We start from the raw sequence: 10,399 nt of genomic DNA, 5'->3' as shown, positions 1-10,399 counted from the left end.
CTAGAACATTTAACACATGGAATGGCACAAACAATGCATTCTGAAGAATGGAGTTAAAATGCTTTAGTCCAGATAATGGACCAAAGTTATGTAAATAGAATGACAAGTGCTTGAAGAGTGCTTCCCAAGCTTTCTGATGTGGGGAGACAGCATTTCTTCCCCCAGGGTTTCAGATTTCAGTGTGCTCATTGACTACAACTGTTCCTTTCTTTCCTGGAAACCTGTAACAGTCCAGCAGCCAATGGTTTGCGGACTGGCCTCAGTCCATAGACCCTCAGTTAAAGTTGCACTGAGTTAGAAGACAGGGCTGTTGTATTTGACAAAACAAATACATATTGTAGCTTGGGGTTAAAGGTGAGCCTTGGAAACTTGAACACTTGGAGGCCAGTGCTCCACAGCTGCAAATTAATGACTGAAAGAATTTGTGATGCAGCAACCCAGACATTTGGTGTTTTTATGTAATGACTTAGAGTCATGATAATTAATATAGCCTGAGACAAAAAATGCAAGTACAGTAATGAAATATTTGCCCACAAACCCTTATTTAAATATCCGATCAGACACTCCATAAACAGAACTGTGCAAACAACAGGAAACAGGCTCTTGTATATTATTGTGATGAAATAAATTATCATCCTTGGAAGATTTTGGTTTTAGCAAGTGCCACCTTCCAATGTTTGCTGGCATGTTCCAACACACATTACAGTCTTAGTCTAGCACCAATCCTGTCTTGCTAACATTATTTTGGCCCGTGTATGATTTTTCATGGTTTCTGTGTTCAGGTAGATGTTGCAATGTTTGAATGTGTGGTAAGTTATCTCATAGCCGGGAGCATGTTTCCTAATGATGCCTGTGATCAGAAGAAATATCAGGTTTGGTTATATCATACCTTCCAACTTTACTGATTTGGCAGGGACAGTCCGTATTGATCCTTGTTAAACCACTTTTCAGATGCTTTTAAAATGTTGCAGTTTTCCTTCCTTCCTTCCTTCCTTCCTTCCTTCCTTCCTTCCTCTTTCCCGATTTGCTCCTCAGCTTACTTCAGTTGCTTCAAACTGAGTTCAAAGTGTAAAAGTAGCTTATAGTCAATGAATTTAGCAGGGGGAGAGGAATGGAGGGGGCAAGATCTTCCTCTTCCCAGTTGGGCTTAGGCAAGAGCATATTGCTGCCACTTTTTCTAGCTTGTGCATTCATCCTCATTAATAACTTTTGCCATCTTGATCACACTGTGACGTAGCTTGGGTATGCATCTCCTGGTTTTCATCTGAAATGTTGGAAGGTATGTCACATAATCAAGGCCCAAAATACATGTGGTGTGAGGGATATATACCTTACCTTCACATGAATCATGAAAAAGGCATTTCTGTAAAATATAGATTTGATAAGAACTCTATAGCACTAATAGCAGGGCTCCCAAAATCTTTCAGACGCCAAGGACATATTTAAGAAAGCCAGGATTATCTTGTAGCTACAGTATTGGGCTGAAGGTGCTGAACTGATTTTAGGGCTAGAGTTTACAACCTTGGATAGCTCTGTTTAAATTTAGAAATAGAGTTAATTCCCCATCACATTGAATCACTGGGTATGAACAATAATTTTCTTTTAATTAAATGGAGGTTTTAATTAAATGAAGGAGGTGTGTGCAAATGTTGGTATTTGTGTGTGTTTCTTCCAAGGACATCATCTACAGGCACATCCCAAGGACTTCTAGAGGTCTCTGCAGATGCTTCTTGCAGTGCGTCCAGGAACAGGGAAATAGTCAGATGTTCATCTCCCTGTTCTCTGCTCTATGTTCTCTGACAATACAGAAATGGCTCTGTTGGGTGGGGCTAAGCTGCTTGCAAGGTGAGTTTTCTGGGGTAGCACTGGGTGATGTGACAGACATTCATATCTCAATGCAAGGTCTCAACCATAGTTATGTTTATTTAACTTTACATCATGCCCACAGGCTACAGATGCTGGAGGGCAGCAATGGCACTTTCCTAGTTATTACCATAAATTCCCCGGCTGTTCTGTGCTGAGGACAGAGCTATGAATACCACATAACCAGTCTTGGGCCCTCTAAATTCACTTGTCTCAAGAGTAATGGAAGCTGCTAGCCTATCACCAGGATTGAAGTAGATTTAACTGCCAGCCAGTCATCTTCAGTAAGTAGACTGGGGAAAAGAAAGGACACTATTTTGTCATTTGCTTCAGGCAGATATCCTGAGCCAGATCTGGCTTTTCATCTTGTACTGTGCTCCCCAGGCTCCCATGTAAATGGGTAGTTGCACCATGATCCTGGTGTGAGGTTAAATGTCTAGCAAGAGGGACAGACAATGAAAGAGCTTGATGTGAACTTATCAGAGGAAAACTGCCTTTTCTGTCTGATAGCATAGGAGGATACTGTCAGTTTCTGTGTGAGAGATCTTTCACCAGCCGAGAATCATCATTCAGCATCTTTGACACTTCAACACAAGGCTTACTGGTATGAGTCAGCCAGGAAGAAATATCCTTCCAGTGCTCAGTCCTGCCTCCAAAAATGGCCAACAGTGGAAGCTCAGATAAAAGTGCCTGCTAAGACACAAGAACAGCTGGACTACTCCACAATCTCTGACACCCTTGGATTATCTGACAGCTTTCTGAACCTTTATAGGAGGTTTCAACCCCTTCACCAGACTCTGTAATGATGATGTAGTAAGCATGAAACGTGTTTTATTCTTTACAGTTGCAGAAGAAATGCATCTGGTCTTTCTACATAAATTACATTGTGTTTACATTGCCTAAGGAAACCCTGTGAAATTCAAGGGGTTGCCATAAGTTAACAAACAACTTGAAGGCATGTACATACATACACACACACACATACACACACACATTTGGGAGTAGGCCAAAATCCATAAATCTATAAATAATTATTGATTTCCTTGATCTCCATCTTTTTGATCAGCTAACAAATAGCAACATAAACACAATAACATACACATTATAACAGTAATAAAATATAAAGATAAATAAAATACCTCAAACATACAAAATACAAATAAGATTAGATGAAGCAACAACTAGAAACCAACTGTTACTACACTCGTCTCTCCTGATTTGTGGGGGATCCGTTCTGGACCCCCTGTGATTTGAAAATATCATGGATATTCAAGCCCTATTGGTTATAATGGCAGTGTGCTCCTGTGTGCACAGGTGCGTGTGTGCCATGAGTGCATGCACCGTTTTGTCCCTCCTTGCTGTCAGGGATGATGGGAGTTGTGGCTCTTCACCTGGCCTGGAACTCACCACCTGGTTGTGCACCACGCTGACCAGTTTTGGCCAGTTATATCTTTGCAAGAGTTGCAGAGAACAGGCTGAAGACCCCGACAAACTCTCCAAGCCTTCTCACTCTTGCTTCCACAGAAGTCTTCACCCTTCTTCACCAGGGTCCTGCTGGTTCTTGTAGCTTCACCCAAGACACCAGACAACTCAGTAGTCTTATATAAAAGATCTACTTTATTCTACTATATACACAGCTCCAAACAATACTCAACTCCTCACTCTCCAATCCAACTACTCACAACTACAACCCACAAAATACACTGGGATGTATAGTCATTATTATAGCCAAATCATGGCACCACCTACTGTGGTCTGTTTCCACTCAGTAGGCGTGTACATCATTCCCATTGGTTCTCCTTGTTCATCCCACAATTAATGATTTCATAATCTCAGCCTTGACCACTTAACAATTGTCAGGTGTGTTCAATTATCCACTTTGCAATTCTTGTCCTTGGCACTCTGGACCTGTTAATTGTATTACCATTCACACCTGTGTGGTTCTCCATTGGCTTCTGCTGAGTCACTCTGACTCTCACATACATCTTTTATTTCTCTTACTGTATAACCCATGTGGCTTTTTCCTATTGGTTATAATGGCAGTGTGCTCCTGTGTGCACAGGTGCGTGTGTGCCATGAGTGCATGCACCATTTTGTCCCTCCTTGCTTGCTGTTCATGAAGGACTAAAACCGCAGACTCCAAGTCTGCAAATGGGGAGGGACGAGTGTATATATTTACAACTCAAGATACTGGTCAAGGAGTGGTATATTATAAAAAAAAAAATTCTTTGTTAGTTGAAGGAATCTATTTCTTTCTCTGTCATATACACACTGAACTATCAATTACAATTGGTGTGTGTGTTCACTCATAACAGCTGATAAGACATTTCAATCTTTTAGTATTTTCTTGTAAAGAATAGTTCATTGAATTGTACCCAGAAAAAACACAACTAAGGCTTGACCATAATTTCAGCATTTTTAATGCGTGTGCAAGGTCTGGAACTTTACAGACATCTAAATTATAGCATAGCTATTCTGTCAGTCTGGAAAATGGGCATACTAAGCACTCTCTTCTAAATCTTTCTCATCCTCCTATCCCCTATCCTGTAATGTGAAATGTATTAGGATGTTTAAGTGTGATCTCGAGAGTTTAACTGCTTGTATATGATGTTTTAACCTAATTTTCTTTTGATTGTATTTTATACTATAAATCCTGTGCTGTATAGTTACTTTGAATTTGTAAACCGCTTTGATCCCAGGAAAAGCGGTATAGAAATAAAGATTTTATTTATTATTATTATCATCTCAAAGCCTATTCCATCTCTTGTACCCCTCTCCTCCTTACTTTACATTGGCAAATGATTGTTTGCATAACCATCCAGAATCAGAAACCTGCAGGCCCTGAGCAGAGAGGTAGAGGATGGGGGATCTTGGAGATGTCTCATCCGCAGGGCAACCATGAGTCAAGGCCAACTTGAGGGCAGCTAACAAGAAAAAATATGATTGGCTCCTTTAAGAAAGAATTATATATATTTGGCCAACGCCAAAGGGTGCTCAACAATGGCTTCTTTTCATCTTGGAGAGAAGTGACCAGTGGGGTCCCATAGGGGTCTGTCCTGGGCCCAGTGCTATTCAACATCTTTATCAATGACTTGGAGGACAAAATTGGGGGCATACTTATCAGATTTGCAGATGACACCAAATTAGGAAGAGTAGCTAATACCCCAGAGCAGAGGTAGGCAACCCTTTTGAGCCAGGGGCCGAGTAGCTGTCCCTCAGACAACTGGGGGGCCGAAGAAAAAAAAAATTAAATAATTTTCAAAAAATCGCCCCCCAAAGGCTCCGGCGGCAATCGGTGGCAGGACCGGGCTGGGGCCAGTCCCAAGGCCTCGCCGGGCCGCATCCGGCCCGCGGGCTGCAGGTTGCCTACCCCTGCCCCAGAGGATAGGATCAAGATTCAAAATGACCTGAACAGGCTAGAAAACTGGGCCAAAGCTAACAAAATGAAATTCAACACAAAGAAATGTAAGGTACTGCACTTAGGGCAGAAAAATGAAATGCACAGATATAGGATGGGGGACACCTGGCTGAACAAGACTACATGTGAAAGAGATCTAGGAGTCCAAGTAGACCACAAGTTGAACATGAGTCAACAGTGTGATGCGGCAGCTAACAAGACCAATGCGATTTTAGGCTGCATCAATAGAAGTATAGTGTCTAGATCAAGGGAAGTAATAGTGCCACTATATTCTGCTCTGGTCAGGCCCCACCTGGAATATTGTGTCCAGTTCTGGGTGCTACAATTCAAAAAGGACATTGAGAAACTGGAGTGTGTCCAAAGGAGGGCGACTAAAATGGTGAACGGGTATGGAAACATGCCTATGAGAACGACTTAGGGAGCTGGGGGTTGTTTTAGCCTGGAGAAGAGAAGGTTAAGAGGTTATATGATATGATAGCCCTGTTTAATATTGAAGGGATGTCATGTTGAGGAGGGCAAGCTTGTTTTCTGCTGCTCCAGAGACTAGGATCCGGAACAAAGGATGCAAACTACCGGAAAAGAGATTCCACCTCAACATTAGGAGGAACTTCCTGACAGTAGGGCTTGTTCGACAGTGGAACAAACTCCCTCTGAGTGTGTGGGTCTCCTTCCTTAGAGGTCTTCAAACGCGGTGGATGGCCATCTGTCGGGGATGCTTTGATTGTGATTCCTGCATAGCAGGGGGTTGGACTGGATGGCCCTTGAGGTCTCTTCCAACTCTATTATTCTATGATTGTATGATCTATATACAGTCTGTCCTCGCCTTACATGGGGGATCCGTTCCGGATCCCTCCGCGTAAGGCGAATTCCGCCTATGCTCGAGCCCCATTGGAAACAATGGGGCTCGTGTGCAGCGGCGTGGCGGCGTGGGCACGTGCGGGGCGCAACGGGCATGCACGGCCATTCAATTGAATGGGACGCGTTGCCCCTTCTGCCCCGTGCGCGCCCTGCGGCTTGAGCTCATATGCTCAAGGCCGCATATGGCACGCCCGCGTATGGCGCAGGTGCACTGTATATAGTTTTGCTGTATGGCAAGCTACCGCTCTCTCTCTCTCTCTCTCTCTCTGTGTGTGTGTGTGCGCGCACACACACACACACACACACACATATATCTCAGTTCAGAAATCCCAAGTTAATCATGAGTCTGACTTAATCTCTCTGAAGTCTGGATTCAGCTCATTGTTAACTTGGTCCACCATTGTTGGTACATTTGATTTTCTCTGATGATAGAAGTGATAATGAAAAAGGGTAGTGTTCTGGCCTGCATTAGACAACAGCAAGTATAACGAGTGGCAAGACTTCTGGGTGCCCCATGGAAGTCTGTAGTAAGAACTGGGAGTTGTGGGAATCTTGATGTTTCTGCAATTATTCCCAACTGACAGGGACGTAGCCAGGATTTTAGGAAGGGGGGGGGTCCAGACTAAGTGCCACCATTATAATGGGGCTTGGGTGAGGTGGCGCAGCAGCACACACCATTCATTTTTCTAATGGAAGGGGGGGGGTCCAGACTCCAAGGACCCCCCCCCTTGGCTACATCCCTGCAACTGACACCCCAGGGAGCTTGTTAAGGATACATAACAGTAGCTCTTTTTGCTATTGCTGCTATTAGCAGATAGATTTTGGAGAAAAGGGAGCTGTGATGGGCATGAGGAGGAGGGCTGGGATCACACATTTCAGACTGCAGGATTTCATTATGACATTCTCTTAACTGCATCACAAGGAGATTCTGGACAATAGGGTTAATTCATATTAATAACACATTCTAGCCACTATAACATGTGTAACATGACAGTAAAACCCCACCATCTCCTCCTACCCATCTCCTCAGTGCCAATAGAGACAACAGTTGCCAAACTGAGCAAGATTTGTTGAATTTTAGGAGGATTCACCTAGCAAAGTACAACCAGCCACCCTAGATGGAGCTGTAACTCCATTTAAGGCCCAGGTGTCTAACATTCCTTGTTGCTGGAACTATACTTCAGCTTCATATGCCATGTCTGGTCATCTGAGTGACACTTGGGAGCTGTCTGGCATTCCTTTCCCTTCCTCTAGAGACCTCTACTTGGGGGCTTCAACAACCATTTGCCATGGCAGCACCTGGAACAGAATGAGTCTGATCTTTAAAAAGCAAATTCAAACTGAATCCAAGCTGAGCCTTCCAGGCAAGCTTATTGAGAACTGAGTCCACGAGGAATACTCCCATCAAGGATTTATATGTATGTGCCCTCAAGTAACCTGCTTACTTATGGTGACCCCATTTATTTTGTAAGACTTTCTTAGGCAACGAATACTCAGAGGTTATTTGGCCAGTTTCTGCCTCTGAAATAGAGTCTGCAGCACCTGGTATGTGTTGACAATTTCCTGTCCAAATGCAGTGGATTCTCCGAACCAACAGATTGGTGATCCATGGATCTGACTGCCCACAGATCATTGTGCCCCACATTATTCAGTGGTGGTACATTCATGCGGATGTTGCTGCCACTGAATAATATGGGGTTCAACTGTATCTCACCAACGAACAAGTCCCAGGATTTTTTAATATGGAGACATGACAATTGAAGTAAAATGGAACTAATAAAATATTGTGGTGCAGAGAAACCTATAACTGGTAAGTCTGCATCTCCATTTGTGTCTTTACTCTTTTATCTCTTTGCGTAAAGATATTGTTTTGAGTAGGGAATATAGCTTAGTGATAGGGCTCAGTTTTGCAAGCAAATGTCTGCAGTTCAGTCCTTGATTTTTCCACTTTGCAAAAAAGACATGCTTCTTCTTGGACTGGAGAGCCACTCCCCATAAGAACACAAACAACACTGGTCTACATAGCCAGATAGCCTGAACTGGTTTATGGTACACTCCTATGTTTCCACTAATGGCCAAAATCCTTCATCAGGGGATGCCTCTCTGGCATGTGGCAAGTAGCACGTACATTTCTATACCACTTATCAGTACACTTAAGCACTCCCTAAGCAGTTTATAACGTGTAAGCTAATTGCCTCCAACAAGACTCACCTTCCTCCTGCTGCCTCTTCACTTTCCATCTAGTAGCCAATGGAAAATGGGGGACAGCTGAAACATATCTGGCTATGTGACTCTTGCCAAATACATACCAGAGACATTGCACCCGTACAGACAGAACAAAATAAAGCTGCTTTGGGTCACATTGGAGGTATACTGTTTAAATGATGCATGCATCCTAAGAGGCCAGAAGCCGTGCCAAAGCGACACTCCAGTCCTAAGGACTGGAGCGCAGCTTTATTTTGGCCTGTCTGTTCAGGCCCATTGTTTCCTAAAGACCTCTGGAGGTCCTGGGAGATGCCTTTATTGTTGTGCATCTGGCTATAGTCACATAGCCAGACAATTCTTATCCTCCACTTTCCACTGGATACCACATGGCCATGTTGAGGGGGAAGAAGTAGAAAGAAAAAGGAAGGCTGTTGTACAAGGGAGGCAGAGAATTCAACCTCCACAGTGATTTTTCTTTCTCTCCTTTACTTTCTCTCCATATCAACTTTATTGGATTTGTCCCTGTTTTGTGTCATGAAAAGAATGCCAACCTATGTCATTTTGTAAGCCTCCTTGAGTCCCTATTTAGGAATGTGGGAGGTATATAAATACAATAAAATATCATGCTAGTTCCTAAGGCCAGTGGTGCATAAAGCACATAAGAAATGAGGCACAGTCTGTTCAATATCATACCAAACCCATCTCCGACGTAAGAGAGGCACCAATTCACAAACTAATAACCTTCAGGAATGCCATTTAAATTCCTCAGCTGCTTGACCACACTATGCAATGCCTATTGAGGGGAAAAACTCTTCTAATGTGCATGAATGGTGGGGGGGGGGGGAGATTTGAACTAAATCGCCCAAAGCGGCCGGAAATAAATATCGGAACTTTATTTCATGTGGAATAGTGATGTCATTGCAGTGAGGGATATTAAGTTATAACAAAATAGTCACGGGGTTTGTGAGCAGGAGAATTTGTTTTAACAATGAGCCTGCCTATTTGTTATCCCTCCAAAGTCTTCATCACTGTTATATGTTTCAAACCATGCCTTTGCTCACTGCTGGTGCACTGTCACAGTCAGTCAAGGTTCCTAGTTAACAAGCCACCAAAATAACACTGTCAGATTAACTCATAACCTCTGCAGACATTTAGTGCTGTTTTGTATGTTTTGTACTGTCATGCTAGGTTTTGCTCAATGGATCAAAAAACAAGGGGGACACACGCAACTTCAAATGTACATATTGAACACATACTCATTATTCAGTATGGAATTTAAGGATGTGTAACCACCATAATTATGATACTATGCAGTGAATCTCAACCTGACCCTCCCAATCCTCACTGATACTAGAACAAAACAGACACTGCAATCTATAGGGGCCTATTCCTCTGTCACTGGGGAAGTAGCTGGCTGGCATTGCCACCCCCTCCCATGAGGTGCAACATAGGGATCATGAATACATAATAGTCATGAGTGTGTAACTCTAGGTTATGTATATTTAATTGCATAGGGGATTCTAGCTCATATTCATTCCAACTTAAAGCTCATTGGCCACAGAATGGGCTTCTCTCCCATATAAGCCCCACAAGGAACTGATAGTCAGTTGACAACATCAGATGGGGGAAATTTGTAACAAATAAGTACAGAAGGATTTTGTGCAGATCTTACCTTGACACAAGTTCAGCTTTAAATAGAACTCATAGAACACTACATAGAATAGAACACTACAATTTTGTTCTAGCATGATGGAGTTTTAAAAAGCAAGCAACTATAAAAATGGTAAGGGGCTTTATTTATTGCCTTATTAACAGAAAGCCATATTGTCATTATCCGATTACTTCATCTGCCTGTTTCATTTTACAGAAGCTGAACAAAAATTCAGACTGGACAATTCACACTCAATCATTCCTGTCTTTTTATGAATGAAAGAGCCCTAGACATTTGACTGTAGTTCATCTATACACAATACATTAGCTAACAGTTATTGCTCCCCCTCTCCCTTCCTTCCTTCCTTCCTTCCTTCCTTCCTTCCTTCCTTCCTTCCTTCCTTC

The sequence above is a fragment of the Sceloporus undulatus genome, chromosome 1, assembly GCF_019175285.1.
Source record: "Sceloporus undulatus isolate JIND9_A2432 ecotype Alabama chromosome 1, SceUnd_v1.1, whole genome shotgun sequence".
Classification (NCBI taxonomy): Eukaryota; Metazoa; Chordata; class Lepidosauria; order Squamata; family Phrynosomatidae; genus Sceloporus; species Sceloporus undulatus.
The sequence above is the reverse complement of the archived record's forward strand: the minus strand, read 5'-3'. Positions refer to the sequence as shown.